Genomic DNA, 19,727 nt, shown 5'->3' on the forward strand with positions numbered 1-19,727 from the left:
ATCAAAGCGTTCGCAGAAGTTATCAAGGAATTGTGGTCAGAAGTTTCATCTGATAGAGTAATAAACACTGCCTACTTTAAAAGTCATATTCAAAGATTTGCCCCTCGATTCATGAGATCTTCCCATCGAGACGCTCAGGAATTCCTTCGATATCTTTCAGAAGGTTCACATGAGGACTTCAATGGAATTATTGAGAAACCTAAATCGATCTTAACGGAGATTAACAAAAAATTGAGCGACATCAGAAAAGCGCAAGAGTCCTGGCTGAGATACTTGAACATGAACAACTTCAAGATTGTTAGTCAATTGAAATCTACTATGAAGTGCACACACTGTGGATTCTCATCAGTAACCTTCGATCATTTCTGGGATTTGTATGTCCCTATACCACAAAGAACTGGCCAATTGAGTTCGTCATATGCTTGGATTTCTTCACAAAATAGGAAACCCTGGATGGAGATCAAAAACCAATCTGTTCGAGGTGTAAGGAAAGAAAAAAATGCACAAAGTCCCTATCAATTCACAAGTTTCCCTGTATTTTAGTAATCCATTCAAAAATATTCTCTCCAACGGAAAAATTCAGAGGCTAATCGAATGTTGTCATTCAGTTTTCTTCAGAAGGATTAGATATGGGCTATTATGCAGCAAACAATGTGGCTCCTTGTCATTACAATCTATATGCACTTTCAAATCACAGTGGGACTACTTACAACGAGCATTACACAGCATATTGCAGACACCCTTATAGTGGCACGTGAAATGAATACAACGATTCACCGAAACCGCTTGTGAGTGAGGAGGCATATGTCCTCTTTTATGAACAGGAGGGAACAAAGCAGCACATTTGAGGTGTTTTTTTTCCTTCTCTCTTTCAATAAGCTGAACTCTTTTAATTGATTTGCATTTCATGATCCTTCTGATAATAAACGTTGATATCTATAAAATAAAATATCTTAGGAATCATATGAATAGTTGATATAAACAATGATGGCTGCTTCAAAAATAATTTTCAATATTTTTCAACTGGCTAGTAATTTTGCACAAAAATCCTCAATGATCTGTTCGATTTGAAATACTTTCCCTGAATATTTTTTCGAATATTCCTCAGAATGCCTAATTCTTTCGTAGTATCGCCTTCAAATTGTAGAATCAAACTCTAAAAGTTCGAGTCGCACCATTCACCCGAAACGTCATTATCATTGTCGCTTATTGAAGGTTCTAATGAACATTTGTGATCAAGAATTCCGACGACTGATTCAATTAAAACTGGATTATCTTATTTTTGGGATCGTTTATCTTTCACGGATGAAAGAGCTTAAGTACCCTCTTGAGTTCATGAGAAGACTACTTGCTGTGTTCTGAACTAGCTACACTTCTGTTCCTTGAACTTTAAGGATTCATTCTCGCCCTATTGGGTTTATAGGTTCAAAGTTCACAACGTGTTAGGAGAATACGTCATCGATAATGTATATTCATTTCCGAAATCAATACCACCTTATATTTGGATCGAAAAATTTTAACATGTGAAACTACAGTGAAAACAAAAAATTCACACAGAAAACTCTTGAATAACACAAGTCTTTTTTTTGGAAGACAAAACGCAAGCACTACAGAAAAATCCTCAAGGCGCTCTCAGAGCGGTGCCTGTGCGAGAGTAGCGATTCACATTAGATTTGAATAGCTGAAGACCAAATTCATTTGGAAAAACGTTCTCAGGAAGTTCAATCCACATAAATGCAGTTCTCCAGATGAAAGATTTCCTAAACAGTAAAGTTCGAGGTGTACTCATTTAAACCTCAAAAAGATGAGCAGCCACAGTCCGTCGCGTATTTCAGATATATACCGCTCTTGGTGGAATCAAATGTGTCAAGTCACTTGAACACCTTCCGTGAAAGTATCTGTAGAAGAGAAACAAATTTCCAACCTTCCTTCGATGTTCCAGGCTATCAAGGTTGCACGTGTTGTTCGCGTTTCCAGTCAGGCAGATGGTATCTTTCTGGATGGAATCCAGCAACTTCGGAGTATTTTTGGGGGCAGAGCTCCATACATGTGAACAATACTCCAAAGAAGGTCTGATCTGAGCTTCATAAAGCATCGAAAGTTGCTGAGTTGTGAATAGTTTTTTGGTTCGGAATAGTGTTTCGAGCTTTTGAGAAGCAGCCTTTACCTTTGAGAAGCAGCCTCTGCCGACATGATTGTGCCAAGACATGTTGGTTTTAATTTTAACCCCCAATAAACTCATCAAAGCAAAAAGCGGAATCGTCAAACCTGACATTATTATATCCGGTTCGGAGACATTTATCTTTTTAGAATAAACCGATGCCTGGGTTTTTGTGGCATTGAATTGAGCCTGGGTACTCTCACCCCAATTCGAAATCACTTCTAGATCCCCATTAAGATATGCAACTTCCTGCTGCCGATGAAGATGTGCCTCCGTAGCCGATGTCCTGGAATCCAAATGGGAGAACGAGACAAATGTGCTATCGTCAGTAAAGCAATATATTGGATTCTTGTTTCTTTTCAATAAGTCGTTGATATTTAATAAAAAGAGGGTTGGAGACAATACGTATCCCTGGGGAACACCAGCGTTGATGGTGAAAGTACCCTGCAAGTGGCCATCGACGGCCACTTGCAGGGTACGTTTTTTCAGGAAGCTGGAGAGCCATATACAGAAATGATCCGTCAAGCTATAGCATCAAAGTTTGGCCAGAAAACCCTCATGTCACACACGGTCAAAGGCCTTAGAAATATCAAGCGCAACAGCTCTTGATTCTCCATGTATCTCGATTGCGTTATTTCAAATAAGGGTGATAGAAGGTCGCCTGTTGATCTTTGTTTCCAAAAGCCATATTGATGATCGCTCAAGATATTGAAGCCTTCTAAATTTCTGAGGATATGGTGGTTTACGAATGTCTGCAACGAAAAACTGCCTGGATGTTTCCAACTGATACCAATGTATTGAGGTATTCTGAAAACTGGAAAAACTCAATAAATGTAAAACGCAAGATTATATTACCAGAAATTTTTTTTGGGTTGACTTGAAGTCCAAAATATATAGGTACAGTTTCATTTTTATTACTGTTTTCAAATGTATGCAGGCCATAACTATAATAAATCCCTAAATGAAAAATTTCCTGTGCTCTGTGCCCCTACTTTGCATGAGAGGATTAGTTTAATATTTAATATCCCACATGATCCAGCATAGTGGCGTATTTCCATAGATGCTTCAAAAATAAGTCTTAGAGCAGTTTTGCTTCACCATGGCGGTTTATTTGCCTTCATTCCTGTATTCATTCCGTACACCCTAAAGAAACCCCTCAAGAACCTGGAACTGATTCTTTGCAAAATGAAATATAAAGAGCACGATTGGCAGGTGTGGGGTAGTAGAGATCGAGCCAGAAAGAATGTTTCTACCATCGCTCCACTTGGGATTCATGAAGGAATTGAAAAGGTCACTTCCAAAAGATGGAAATTGCTTCAAATATTCGATATCAAAGTTTTCAGATTAACTGTTTGAAAAAAAAATCTCATTACTTCAACTTCAACCAGTTAATTCTCTCGAGAAAAATATCTGGTTGGAAAAAGGTGTTTTCGTTGGACCAGGTATTAGATGGCTAATGGCGGATACACAATTCATCACAACCATGACAGATCCTCAAAGAGAAGGTTGGATAACCTTCAGATTGGTCATAGAGGATTTTTAGGCAATGTAAGAGACTCCTAACTGAAATTTTGAAAGCATTTCATTTCCATTGCAATTCCACTGGAAATTGCATTTTTTTTATTCCCACCTCGAGTACATTCCAGAAAATTGAGGGGATGTGAGTGGAGGGCAGTGTGAAAAATTTCATCAATATAGTAAGGTAATGGAAAAAGATATCAGGGAAGATGGCAGACGTCTCAATGATGGCAGACTACTGTTAGACGCTTCAGAGACACCTTCTAGATGCTTCCTATAAACGGAAATGTACAAAAGAAGTCTCACTGGAAAAAGGAATGTTTTTAGTGTCCACTACTGAATGTACTTCAGATGAAAACAAGTTTCAGTATTCAATTAGGAATAAAAGAAATTGAGTCTTTCATCTTTTATTTTGAGATGATAACTTGTTCTACATATATCCCTACATTGTCAGAAAATGTGACGTTCTATGACAAAATTGAAGAAAAGTGGTCCGAGTATAGATCCTTGACGGACACCTTGCTCTCTTTTCCGTGGTTCACCCACAGTGACGTCAACACTAACTCGTTGAATTATGCCTTGCAGATATGATTTAATTAACTTGTGAGCAGTCCCTCTCACGCCATATCGTTCCAATTTCTGTAGCAGTGGTTCATGGTTCACGGTGTCGAAAGCTCTTGGAAAATCTATAAATAAACCACAAATGTGTAAAATTGCAATCAATAGCATTTATAATTTGTTTACTGAAATCACAAAGAGGTGTTTCTGTACTCTTATTCCTTGTGAATCCATGTTGGTTTGATGAAAGAATGTTATTCATAGAAAGGAAGGAAATTAATTGATTTTTGATATTCAACTCAAATACTTTTGATACACTAGAAAGCAAACTAATGCCCCTATAGTTTTCATACAAATTTCTATCACCGTTTTTATAAATTGGTACAATTTTTCAGGAGCTTATTTGAAATCTCATCGTAACCACTTGCACCCGAGTTTTTTAGTATTTTTATCAAATCATTCATGTCATATTCACTAATGGTGAATGAAAAAGAAGTTTTATCAGATGGCAATATTATTTTCCCTGAATTTAATGTCTATCTCATCATGATATTTCATAGGGGAGAAAAGGGCATAGAAATTATTAGCCATCTTGATTTTTGATATCTCAACATTACCATCATTCATTTCAATATTATTGTTTCGTTTGTTATTTTTTCTGAGATGGTTGATCATCTGCCACATTGTTTTTGACTTATTATTGGATTTTGCTATCATATGATCAACATGGCGTTTATGATTTTCCTTCAATTCTTCCCTATATATTTGTGCGAGATGCTTGCTCACATTTTCATAGCGATCATCTTCCCTGTCGTGTCACTAAATATTCTGGCAATATCTCGAATTTATTGGAGCCTCTGGAGATACCCTATATTTTGTTTTATGAAAGTGAGGACATTGGCAGATCAAAATCTTCGGATGATGTGGTGCTGCAGGTTTTTCCTGCAGCTGAAAAAGCAAATGCGCCACTGGAATTTATCAAGGCGCCCCGGAGCGCCAATTGATTTTTATTGTTGTTGTTACATAATTTCATAATTTGTATCACTTTCAATAAAACTATCTCATAGGTTATTATGATATTGACTGAAACATCTATTCAGTATGTGACAATCAATGCAAAGGGTGTGTTTTCCCCAGTATGAAAATTTTGAATTTTGTGTTCACATTGCAATTACATTTCGATTTATACGTTTGTTCAATATAGAAACCATAATGAAAAATTTTCTTGAATATATTTCCTTTTTGACTCGTTCCTGAATGCAACACGAAATTTAAATTGTAAAGGAGAGAGTATTACAAAGAGAAAGATAATTCGCAGACAATGTCTCTAGATTCAATTAGGCTCCTGACACCCATTCCATCATGAAAACATAAACCCCCGTATCAAAGAGCACTTCATCTTGTTAACAAAAACGGGGGGATAAATCTAGTAGGTAGGCGTTTTACGCAGGAGGACGTTCAATTGTTTTCATACCTCGGTAACCAGGGGTTTTCCAGAGTTTATTAAGTTTGGGAGGCTATAAAATCAGATCTTTTTATCTGTAGCGAACAGTGACCCAGGCTTTTATCAAATTAGTTTCCTTCCGAGAGAAGTGACATCAGTGGCGTTCTTATCAATATTGAAAGAGTTGGCGTTGTAGTTAGAATAATGCAAGAAATTTTAAGTGTTTGGGAACATACAATGACTGTCACTGTGAATATTTTGAGTGAAGTCCTTCGCTTCAATAGCATTTTTGAGCGACGAGTTACCCATTTGAATTCAAGAAGGAAATTACAATATATATATATATATATATATATATATATATATATATATATATATATATATATATATTTGAGTGTGAAGGTGAATCATTGGCAACTGATCACAGACCAATTACGTTGATGAACAATATTGCAAAGGTTTTTGGAATTTTTTTTTGAAAGTGGTGTAGTAATTTACAGTGAAGCCGATGTATTATTGAAAGAGTGATGTGTTATTTGAAAGAGATTAACAACCAAATTTCTGAATTTGTTTTAACTAAAAACCTTTTACCAGAAACACAATCGGACTTCCGCCCACCTCAAAGCTGTGAAATGACAATCTTGAACATTACAGATGATACTTATGATGCACTGTTTGGAGCCTTTGGTGTAGTAATGAGTTTTTTCCAACACCAAATCGTTGTTTTTAACACCTCGACACGTGTTTCGATCACCAAGTGATCATCTTCAAAGAGGAAGATTAAACTGCCTCCTGCATCTTCCTCTTCAAAGAGGAAGATTAAACTGCCTCCTGCATCTTCCTCTTTGAAGATGATCACAGATTAAACTGCCTCCTGCATCTTCCTCTTTGAAGATGATCACTTGGTGATTGAAACACGTGTCGAGGTGTTATAAATAATGATTTGTTGGGAAAAAACTCCAGTAATATTCATTACAGATGATGTTCTCAGCGCACTTGATCATAAGAAAGATACAGCACTTGTGATACTTGATTTTTCGGAAGCTTTAATACGATAAATCATGTTATTCTCCTGACTATCCTGGAATCCATTGGTTTGTCAAATATCGCGGTCCAACTGTTTGAAACTATTTCAGCGAACGAATGCAAATAATCAAACTAGACAATATAGTATATAGCCCATTGAAGATTAATCGCGGTGTTACACAAGGCTCGATTTTAGGTCCTCTTCTATTCATAATGTATACCTCAAACTTTTTGAACGTAATTAAATACTCCAAATAAACCTATACGCTGATGATACACGAATACATCTTTCATTACACCCACCGGACATGAATACCGCAATGTAGATACTGAATGAAGACAAAGCCTCAATGATTTCAACCTCTGCGCAGAATTGTCTTCAAATCAATGCTAGTAAAATTTTAGTTGTGGTATTTGGGGCTGAGAGAGAACTGAATGGCTTTCAGTTAATCGTAGACAAGGATGTGGTTACACCGAATGAACATGCAAAAAATGTAGGTATCATTCTTGATTCAAACGTCACATCAATTAATGCGTCAGTATTGCTCATATGAACATCAAACAAATCAATACCAACAGACAATGTCTCAACAAATAAACCATACTTTGTGAATCGCTTGTATTATCCAGATTCAATTTTGGAAGCGCAGTCTATGGGCCATGCATTAATTATGAAGATAAACGAAGAATTCAGCTGATTAACGGAAAAACAGATTTTGAACAGATTTTGTTCAAAACAATTGTCTACGTTTAATACACGGAATCAAACGTGGCCGACATTTATCACATAAACTCTAAGATATCAACTGGCTTAATATGGCAAAACGACAATTATACCATGCTGCTTTTCTATATCATGAAATTATCACTGAAAAATTTCCCAAATATTTATACAACAAATTGTCATACCGTTCAGATGTTCACAATATTAACAATCATCACAGTGGCAGACTAACACCCCCTTCACATATCTTTACATAATTATTTGAAATATATTTTTCATACCAGATCACACGAGTGTGCAACTCAATCTCTGATGAATTTAAACTGATGTATTTGAAAAAATTCAAAAGAGCACTGAAACGGAAATATTTGAAATAAATCTAATGTACACCCATTGTCAATATAAATGGTGGTTCGTAACATCACTACCTTTTTTTTCTGACCATTTATATTTATGTCTGATATATTATTGTATTAATTATATATTTAGTACATTCACTAATTTGTAATTAGTTTTCAATATTTTTCTGTAATTTTTTTCTTCCTATTTATTTCTTTTTTTTGTATTACATATATATATATATATATATATATATATATATATATATATATATATATATGTGTGTGTATATATTTGTGTATATGTACTGTGTATGCATGTAATGCATACACAGTACATATGTAAATGTTCACACTTATTTATTGTATCGTTCTGGGAATAAAAACATATTATTATTATTTTCCACCCCATCGTGACAATCCTTGCTCCTTATCTGCCAAAGACAGGGTTTGGATTTATAGATTTTCATAAAATCCTCAATAATGAGGTTATATGTTGCTTTTACGCAAAATTTATCCCTCAAGTTCAAAACACATGCAAAATCAAATTGGATGCATGGTTTATTCCTCATGGAGAAAAAAGAATGGTCGAAATGACATTTTGTATTGACTCCTCTGAGCAACATTGAGCAAGTTGAGTTTTATTGCATACTTACAGTGTAGCATATATTTTGTGGATATTTTATACATGTTCAGAAAGATCGATCATTGTCTTGCAGAACTACTGGACTGTAACATAATCACCCTGTATTTAGGGAATGAGTCTCCAAATGAAAAATATAGTCCTGATCTTGTGGTCGGAAGAGGAGTTGGTAATTGGTGAAAAAAGCAAAGGAATGGAGATGGTGTCGCCACTTACGTACACGCTTTGCTCATTTCTACAGGATTTTTTGCTGTTTCACCTAACCCTCAATCATTCAAATACTGATAGAACTCATTTGGACACTCAATAAAATATTCATCATAAAAAACTGTGAGAAATACGCTCTGGATTAAACTTACATGGAATAGGTGAAAAAAAAATACAGAGAATCACCAAAAGCTCACAATGTACTGCCTGCCAGCGGGATAGATGAAAACGAGATGCTTTGCATTCTGAAAATGCTGTGGAATTGTTTCTGAAGAGTAATCAACGAGTACTGAATGAATTCCTTAATACTTCTTGATGATCTTGATCCCCTTCAATATTTATTAAAATTCTTATCCTAAGGTTGCAACTTTGTTCCGGTCACTGTACTAATGCAAAATGCTTAATGCGCATACGTGCAAGTTTGCGTGACTGGAGATTGTTTTATATTTCTATATCTTGTGATCGCATCAATTTTGATGTCTATGAACTTGGAATATTAAAATATGGGATTGTGAATACTGACTCTATTTGTTTTAGAATATTGAAGTTGAGGATCGAACATCTTTCAATTCATGTATTTACTTGAACCGATTTGAATTATTTTATGACGATTTTCCATATTTGATAATTGTCTGAATATAAATACGACCATGACATATGCTCAATTCTTGTGGAACTTTTATGATTTATGATATTGATTTTTCACCCCATTTGAAATATGAGATTGTAATTTTTTGGTATCGACATGGACATTATCATCATAGTCAAATTCTTTGTTTGTCTTGTCACTTGCTGAGAAAAGTAGGGATTAGATTTCGGCTTCGAAGTCGAAATTATTTTTATACAGAACTCGGCATTTCGTTAAACACACCTTCAAGAACCACACATAAAATCCACTCGCTCCAAGAAAAACGACGGAGAATAGTTGAAGTAACGAAGTTATTCCAACTTTCTCCAACAGTAACTATTTTCTAATTCAGCAACAGTGAATAATGCCTTGTCGAGAATCCGAAACCACAGCGGAACACAGCCGCCGTTCGGACTTTCTAAAGACAGATGTTGACAGTGATAAGTCACATTATCGATTTAGCGTATTCCAGAGACCTGCTTCGAAGCAGAAGTTTGTTCAGTGTCGCAGGAAAAGTTTTCAGATACATATAAGCTCGTTCGGAAAATGTAGAAGATGAGATTAACGAAAGAGTTGGGAAAGACCAACTCATTCGAGAACGTAAAGAAGGAAAGTCTTGGTAGAGACGTAATATAATTGTGGTGACAAGTATTGAGTTTTTTTGCAGTCAACCCTCAGCAGTGAGAATCACTGAACTTGAATGGGGAGAAGAAACTCAAGACTATATCTCACAAATCCCGAAGTATGTTCTCTTTTGTTCCTCGCTCTTTTTACGTTTTCAACCTCCCGAAATCTGAAATATGAATCAATCTAGATTATCATAGAATCTACTCAAGTGGACTGAAAACTTCATCACAAAAAGTAACTGCATAATATAAATCTCTAGTTCGAAACCTATGGGTCACTGTATTGAGACCAATATGTCAGGAAGGAAGACGACTTCATGTCAGGTCAGAGATAGAGCATATGCTCACCTGCCTTCTTGATTATCGAGGTCACTTTCTATAATCCTTAGAATCAATCCTTCAGGCGGTGAAGATAAAAGAGGTCACTAACACAAGCTACAGGTGGATCAACGGCATACTTGGAGGAATATTGGTATACACGATTATTTAGTATCGAAGTACTTGTTCCTACTGTATTGAAACTACATGATCTGGACCAAAATGAATATGAAGTACCAGGCTTCGCAGACGAATTGGTAATCCAAGTTCAGGAAAATACACTCCTCCAAATGTCGACTTTCATAAATGCCTAGACTGGTTTGGTTAAGCCAATGCGTTGTCTGGTGAATTCACCAAAGGAAATTCACCGAGAACACTACAATGGAAATGATAGAACCAAAAAACAACTTCGAAAATGAATCAGGGATGGAATGGAAGATACATGAAATAATTTAATGAATGTACGAATATAACTTGATGAGTTGCTATTTGTTCCAATCCACTGATTAGTATTGAAGTATTCATGTTGGTTCTGTTGATTAATATTTGAGGTATATCTTGATATTTCTATTTCATTCTGGTAGTTGTACCTGGGAAACAATTAGCCAAGAAACAACAACATTGTTCATTTCTGAATATTCTACAAGAGTGAGTTTCAAATTTTTCTCTTCTGAATGTAACATGTTGGCAAATAAAGAATTGGTCTTTCAATTCGAAAAGCTACATATATGCTCTCCAATTCATGTTCTTTAATTCCTTATTTTATAATGAAGAAAGTAATACAAATCATGAAATTATGAAATAACAAAAATTAATTGGTGCTCCGGGGTAACTTTATTGATTCCAGTGGTGCATTCGCGTTTTCAGCTGCAGGAAAACCCGGAAAAACCGGATTGAGATTGAGATCTTCACATGATGTGTTGTGCAACAACAAAGTCCTCTCTTTCATAAAACGAAATGTAGAGTGTCTCCAGAGGCTCCAATGAATTCAAGACATCACCAGAACACTTCGTGACACGACTATCGTCAAAGTTAAACCAGTCGGTTTCGTCTTTGACCAATGCGTAATAATGACCAAATTCAACGCCAGTACCAAAGTGAACAATGACTGCATGAAGATTATATTAGTGATATGCAATATTGAAGTGTTTATCTATTTCAAATCTTAGTAAGAGTTTGGTGCTTCCATCAGAGGTTGAGTAATGTTTGAAGATCATCGGTGTTATTATCAGATTGACTGATGCCTCAGCTATACTTGTTTTCTTATAATAGTCAGTTAGCTTGGTGCATGTTTGGCAATACAGTTGATCATCACCCAATAAAAGTTTCATTTTCAGATGATTTAACAATGAGCTTTGCAAGGACTGGTTATCCGTCATATCAGGAAACGCTAGTTGAAGTTCAAGGAAATCACATACGTTTTTGCTACCTCTTGAACATTGATTACAAAGTAAACAAGTGATGATTTTACCATACCTATCCATAAACATAATGTTGACTGATTGTTCAATATTTCATTGTTATGTTGAATTTGTATCTTCAGTTAATTTAGTGAATTTCTTTTAATTGTCATGATATATTTTTTGGGGTACCTAATGAAGAAAATACAGTACAATTTCTATATTGTGACTAGTCAAGTTCACATCATATGGGATTTTTTTAATGAAAATTTGATATGAAATATGACTGTCGTCAATTTCTACTTTGGTGAAAACGAAAAATTATTAGAAGAAACAGTTTCCACGTGATACAAATTATCTATTGGATTTCAGAATTGTGATTATTTCCCAAAATTTAGGGGTCAGTTTTTGAAAACTTTGAGAGAAACTCATTAACATGTGACAAGAAATTCAATTGTTCTGACCCTTCATGGAATCTTTTTTTTAAGGTTGTTCAGAAATAGAATAATGATTTGAGTATGTGAATAACTGTCAAACTGGAGTATACAATTTTTTTTCAATGAAATTTGTTGATTAACACCAAAGCAGTTCAGTTGTTAATATTTAAATATTTGATTTTTGTGATATAAAGGAATACTTTCAGATTATTTTTTTCGACGACAAAACAGCAGCACTACAGAAAAATTCTCAACGTGCTCTAAGAGCGGTGCCTATACAAACTTTTCCTGAGTTATATTCGATAATACACACGTTTTCAGTTACTATTCCAGCCTAGTTTTCATTCTTGAATGTTTTATCAGTCTCAATGGTCACTCAAAACTCTTTGTAAACAACCAAATCCTGGTCGAAATCATACTAGAAATTTCTAATTTATATTCTGTGATGAGAATCAGTTTTGTTCCGGGACCAATTGTGTTTCACTGAATGATACAAAACAAAATTGTTCATTGAGGACATACCTTTCATAAGTAGAACCTTTCATCTGTTCTGTCCCGAGTCACTGTTCTGAAATATTCAAAATTCCAAACAACGAGCCAAACACAAAGTACAAGAAAACTTCATTCAACATTCATATATGACGTCAGGCCAGAGACTCCTTAAATGAAGGTTAACAAATACTCACCCTGAAATCATATTGTTTCCCAAAACACGTATGGAAATGCTTTGAATTGTTGAATATACATGAATCGAAAGTTAGTAAACTGGTTTTGGGGTGAATTATGTCGTCTAGGATTGAAATGTTATAACAATGGCTTATTGTGAATGAGGTGAAACCCTTTCTCATTCAAGCAGTTGGTCCTGAAGACATTTATATTCAACTTAGACGACGGTTTCTTTCTTCATGCACCCCATGATATTCGATGAAAAAAATGCAAGAACAAGAACATAACGTCGCTCTGAATTCAATTTGGCGGACCACCCAAGATGGGGGACTAGTTTTTTCAGGTACCCCCATAATCTGGATATCGAATGAAATTTTCAGCTGAAAATAATTCGAACGATTAGATTATGTCACTTCAAATTCAATATTGCTTACTGTCCAAGATAGTCTAGTTTTTCATGCAACACAACGACAACGGAATTGAATGGAAGGGTTGGCTGAGAATAATAAAAACAATAACATGAAGTCACGGCACGACAGGAGTGAAGGTAATCGCATTGCCGACCCTTTAGCCAAGGAAGCGGCTGGATTAAGAATTTAGGACCCAGTGGCACCTACGGTCTGATGACTTCGACAATTGCGGAACTAGCCAAATGTTACATCCATGCCCAATCCCTAAAGAGATGGGATGGAATCAAAGGATGCAATCTTGTCAGGATCACCCTGGGCGAACCTGGGAAGCTGGTGCTGAAGAAATATCTGGCGATGACCAGGAAAGGACAGGATGGACGATGACCTAGTAAAACAACTACTCGGAAGGATATACAATGAGTCACATGTGGCCTAAGTGCTGTGGGCTTACACTCACCCTCTCTACTCTACAAATACAAAACATGACGTTACTCAAAATTAAATATGGCGAACCGCCCAAGATGGCGAACTGGTTCTTTATGCACTCCAAAATAGTGGTATCAAATGGAAAATTTTGTTGAAAAAAATGCGTGAAATGATGTGATATTCATGATGAGGCATATCAACTGAAATGGTACTAGGAGAGGAGGAAAAAAAAATTCAAAATGGCTTAAAACAAAATGATTGTTATACCAATTTTGGAAGGTTACAACTCGACAAATGTTGGGGATAATATGGTGCTGATCCATAAATACAGGGTGTTCCTTAAACACATGCTAATATTTGAGGAGGTAATTCTTAGACCCATTTTAAGGAAAAAACGTCCTATGGACGTATGTCTCAAACGCCTTAACTTTTGAGATACAGGGCACAGTTTTCAAAAATAATCAGTTTTTTAATAAAAACTGAGATAATTTTGTAGACATCTTTGGCATATTTGGTACATATGTTCCATGTCTCAAGGCGCATTTTCTGATGTACAATTTTTTTAATTTCCTCTGCCAGTGGCGTACGTACGAGTTTTGAAATGTATATTTTTGGCGAAAAAAATACTACGCCACTGCTTTAATTAAAAATTATTTTTAAAATCTCCATACATTTTTGAGCACATTTGATTTGCTGGGTTTTCTTTGTCAGACGCATGGTTTTCGCTCAAAAAATTAAAAATCGCTTTACTTAAGGATAAATTCCTTAAAAATCTGATACGGTATCGTGCATCGACTGAAAGCAAACTAAGAGATCAGATTTGTTGCAAAATAATTGAGGATCTGAAAGGTATTTGTTTGTTGTCAGATGCACTGTTCTCAATTAAAATTACGTCATAACGCAGCACCGCTTAATAATTTTTGAAAACATAAATTTAGTTATCCTGGAATAAATGACGTGTAGCAGAATTAATTTACTGCACCTCTTGGAAATATGGAGTTTGTCGATATGTGATTTCTTCTAAAGATCAAAAGAAAAAACAGCGTACCCACCATAGCAATAAAAAACGAATTCTCTGTATGTACAAACGTCAGTAGCTAATATTGATGTTGGTTTAAAGTAAGGTGTTGGTGTTAAAAACTGTCACAGCGCGTTTTGATTGATTTTGAAGTGTTATTGAAGTTATTTTGGTAGTCCGCTGTTTTTCTGAATATCAGTAAATATGGTAAATTATACGAATGCGGAAATGGCGTAAATGCATTACGTATATGCCCTTGCCGATGGGAATGCAACAGAAGACAGGCGCATTTATCAGGAAAGATATCCTAATCGTGCCTTACCAGATAGCCGAACCTTTTCAAATATTCATCGTCGACTTGGGGAAACTGGTAGTTTCAAGAAAGGGACTCCGGAAGGTAGACCTAGTGTAGTAAGAACTCCTGAAATTGAGGAAGCGGTGCTGCAAGAAATTGAGGAACATCCTGAGACGAGTACGAGGAAGATCGCTAGAACTCTGGATATTTGTCATCAAATTGTTTGGCGTATTTTGGTTGATTTTTTGTTATACCCATACCATATTTCAAGAGTGCAGGCATTACTCCCCAGAGATTTTCTACAGCGTGTGAACTTCAGTCAGTGGTATCTACAAAGTATTGCACTTAATCCGCAGTTTGAGACACAAATTTTGTTCACAGACGAAGCAAATTTTTCTCGGAATGCCATTCAAAATTTCCATAACAATCATGTGTGGGCTGAAGAAAATCCCCATGCAATAACCGAAACCCATTTCCAACACCAATTTTCGGTTAATGTATGGGCAGGAATTATAGGTGATCATCTAATAGGCCCATTTTTTCTACCAGGACGCCTTGATGGTCGTTCCTATTTACACTTTCTCGAAGAAGACTTACCTAGGTTATTGGAAGATGTGCCACGTGCGTTAAGGAATCGTATATGGTACATGCACGATGGCACCCCTGCTCATTTCAGTGTAATTGTCCGAAACCATTTAAATATAGTTTATCCTAATCGTTGGATAGGTCGCGGAGGACCTCAGCAATGGCCAGCAAGATCCCCCGATCTCAACAGTTCAGATTTTTTTTATGGGGTCACCTTAAAACTCTTGTGAATAAATCTCCCGTTAATACTTTAGAAGATTCAAGAGAGAGAATAGTTGCCTCGTGTGAAACTATACGAAATACGCCGGGAATAAATGAACGGGTGCGTAATTCCATGCGTAGAAGGGCGGAAGCATGCATACTAAGCGCAGGTGGCCACTTCCAACAATTTTTATAATCAGTTTTGGTATTATTACTAATTAACAAATTTGTGCTATTCGTTTAGACTTACTGTCACAAAATAAAATAAAACTCGTTTTTGTGAAAAATGTATTTTTTTGCAAATTATGTTTTCAAATATTATTAGGAAATTGGTAATGCGTTATGAAGCAATTTCCAGATTTTCATTCATTTTAGAATTGATCTAATTTCTTAATTTGCTTTCTGTCGAATTTTAATTTTTTGAGTGAAAATCATGCGTCGGATAAAGAAATACCAGGAGATCAAATTTTCCCAAAAATAAATGAGGATTTCAAAAATGATTTTATTTTGAAAAGAAAGCATTGGCGTAGTACTTTTTCCCCAAAAATATTCAATGCGAAACCCGTAGGGATGCCACTGTTTGAAAAAATACAAATTTGTGTACATCAGGAAATGCGCTTTGAGGCATGGAACATATGTACCAAATATGCCAAAGGTGTCTACAAAATTATCTCAGTTATTATTAAAAAATTGATTATTTTTGAAAACGTTGCCACCCTGTATCTCAAAAGTTAAGGCGTTTAGGACATACGTCCATGGGAAGATTTTTTCTTAAAATGGGTCTAAGAATTACCTCCTTAAATATTAGTATGTGTTTAAGGAACACCCTGTATATTGTAGGAACCAATCATGCAATAATAACACAATAAATGAAATGAATAGACGCATATCCAGCTATAACTGAAAAATTAACAATAAATCAATAGTAACAAATTTTTTAATGAGCGAGTTTTGGAAAAAAACTCCGAATAATTCACACCTCTAACAAAAAATTGATATGTAACTTGTTCTTGACTGAGATGATTCTGAAAAAAAATTAGGTTTTTTGTAAATGTGAATCTCACGACGAATTTCCATAATGAACTTGAATTCAGAGTTTATTTTCTTTATGAAAAAGTAAATGGAAGCTCTCACTTGAAAATGTTTTTTTCCTCTTAGTTAAGTCACTCTATGTTGAGTTCTAAATCTTCGTTTCTCTGTATCTGTATTGATACAGCTGAAATTCCATCAATTTACAGTACAGGCGGAAAGGACACTAGAAAGACTCAACGTTGGATAAGGGTTTGCTCCCATTTCATTTATGACGTGTATTTTGGTATATTATGTTTCAGTTTTCTTATATATTCATATTACCTTTTGATGAAAGTGAAAATGTTGTTATAATGAGGTACTATTCTGATCATTCCATATTGATTTCGATTCAAGAGCCACCGGTAGACAGCTGTTTCAGCCTATTGGGCATCGTCAGTACCGGGCAGGCGGTCCTCGATCAAAGACAGAATGTGAGTAACCCAGAATAGTACTTGATAAAAATAACTGCGTAAACTCAAGCGAAACATAAGAGGAACCACCTATTGGTATGACACCCAAGTCAACTTCCCAAGATTTAATGTTGTTGTCGATGGTTTGACCAATCAAACGACAACCAAGGTAGTAGAATTTTGGGAAGTTATCAAAGATGTAAATAATATGGTAATTGAAACTAAAAAAAATGTTTGGTAATTAAAGGCCACACTTGAAGTGATTCAGATTCAAACATGTGTGTTGGTGTGGGCAGGTACTCGTTAACATTATAGAATCAATGTGTTATTAAGAAATTTTTGATAAACCTCTTGAATCTACATATCGGTAGATCTTAAAAATCGGGTGGCAATATATCATAAATATTAACATTGAGTGTTTTGAACGACGATTTGTGTAGTTTCAGCCTGCATGGTCTTAAGAGATTAGCACTTCCAGTGTTATGTTCATGAACCTCTAAATTGGTCAGATGTTCGTTTATGTGGTTATGAATTTCCAATAGAGATTGATAGATGAAGATAGAGAGTACTGTCATTATGTTTAGTTTTTAGAAAAGGTTTGGCAGGTATCTCTGAAACCGGTATTTGAAATCATTCTAATAGCTCGCTTTTGTAGGAAGAATATTTTCTCAGCATTGGGACAGTTTCCCCAAATAAAAGTTCCATAGCTAACGTGGGAATGGAAAAAGCATAATATGCTGATAAAGATGAGAATATATTAAAAATGAATTTAAACTATCATTACCCTGTTTCAGAGAAACTCACGTATTGAAAACATTTTTCTGTCACGTGACACCATCTCTGCTCCAAACCAACCGACTTTGTTCGATAATAATGAAATATTTCAACTCCAAACCCCCACTTGAGAATTCGTCTACTTAATAAGTTGAGATTAATTAGAATCCCGTTCCTGGAGGCGGCGTCAGATAACATTTTGCCTTTTGATGTTCGAAGATGTTTGTAATCAAACAAAAATCCCCGGTTAGTGCTGTTCTTGATTTAATTAACCCGATTTCGAACAGCAACGAATTCTGCGACACAAATATTTCTATTTGATCGCTAAAGGAATTGGAAGTGCGACAAATATAGACGCTCCCCAAGATATTGTTTTGTAAATACAATATCGTTGAGGGAAGTTGTTTGATGTCTCATACAGAGAATTTTCTTGCAAGTATAACAGAGGTATTATATATCATTTCTCTGGAATATTGAACAATATATGAAATATTTTCAAGGAATGTAATCACTTTATATTAAAAAACAAAGTGTCCCAAAGTGAGCGAAGATTATGTGTGTGATTTATCGATATTTTGTAAAAGTTCATTAAAATATGATAATAGTATCCATGTGAATCCTTGGCAAAGCCGGGTGCTTTTATCAAAAATGCTGTCTAATTCCTCTGAGGTATAACAAAACAATTCACTTGAATGGTACATTTTTTATATGCCTTTTGAAAAGTCCGCTATGGAATATGTCTATCTTTCAAAGAAATGATCTATTTTTTAAAAGTCCGAAGTAATGAATGCCCATTATGAATGCAAAACGCTTATAATGCAAACAAGATTTTCAAAAGATGCGCAACCAAAGGCGTATCATATCCACCAATAAAAAATCATTTGTGATGCATTGTTTGTCAAGAGGAAGATTGAACTAACTCACTGACAGTTAGTCACATGTGTCGAGGTGTTAAAATAACGGTTTGGTGTTGGGAAAAAACTCCGGTAATATTTATGAAAAAGCAAACAAAATAACACCAGGCATAGGGGAAAAATGCTCCAATACTTGTTTTAAAATATGGTTGGCAAAAAAATAACTATCTGAAACAAAAAAAATTGAGGCAACCTACAGCTGTCTTCTGAAAATGTGTTTTTGTAGTATTTTTTCTATAAGCTCCGTCATTATTTCATTCATGAAAAACAACTTCAATGTTGGTGCCATAGTTATATCAATGTCCATATAGTTCAAACAATACGTGAATTGGTCAAAAAATTTAGTGATTAACAGAATAACGAATAACGACGCTCGTCCTGGACGTTCCATCACATCAACAACCGAATTAAATTTTGAAAAAGTGGAGAATCGTCGAATCTCTATAAGAGAAGTTGCTGAGAATGTCATCATATCGATTTTTTTTTGTAAATTTCGGGCATGAAGCGCGGGGCAGAGAAGTAAGTTCCAAAATTACTGAATTCTGACCAAAAAAAAAACCGTTGTAAGAGTACCCTTCAATCGGATATACTAAGGTCACACTAATGCCATGCACAGTTATCTGTTAAATCACACCGAAGAGCCAATGTGTGACATATAATAATAATAATAATAATAAATGATCTTCATTTTACGTGGCGGAGTTGAGCAAAGCGCTATTCTTCCACTCAAACACGTTTGAAAAAAAAACATAACGAAACATAAATGGAAATTTCAGGACAATAGTAAAATGAAATACAAATGTTTATGTTTGGATCACTTTTGGCTGAGCAATTCAGTTTTAATAGCGGTAGTGATCAATTTCTCAAAGACTCACCGATTGAATTATACATTGTTACAGCATGATACGTGAAGCATCGTTAATGGATAG

The 19,727-nt window shown here is 35.3% G+C and overlaps 1 long non-coding RNA gene across 1 annotated transcript in view; it reads right to left on the minus strand.

Annotated features, from left to right (window-relative positions):
- Positions 1–4,070: 4,070 nt before the first annotated feature.
- The window catches only part of LOC141484652 (uncharacterized), a 39,202-nt gene continuing 23,545 nt past the window's right edge, over positions 4,071–19,727 (minus strand). The window contains exon 2 of the long non-coding RNA XR_012466726.1: positions 4,071–4,365. This is a non-coding gene — a long non-coding RNA (uncharacterized lncRNA). The remainder of the gene's footprint in view (positions 4,366–19,727) is intronic.

Source organism: Leptinotarsa decemlineata, unplaced genomic scaffold (genome assembly GCF_025532065.1).
Source record: "Leptinotarsa decemlineata unplaced genomic scaffold, Ldec_3_MD MMD2_tig00026282_RagTag_RagTag, whole genome shotgun sequence".
NCBI classification, from domain to species: Eukaryota; Metazoa; Arthropoda; class Insecta; order Coleoptera; family Chrysomelidae; genus Leptinotarsa; species Leptinotarsa decemlineata.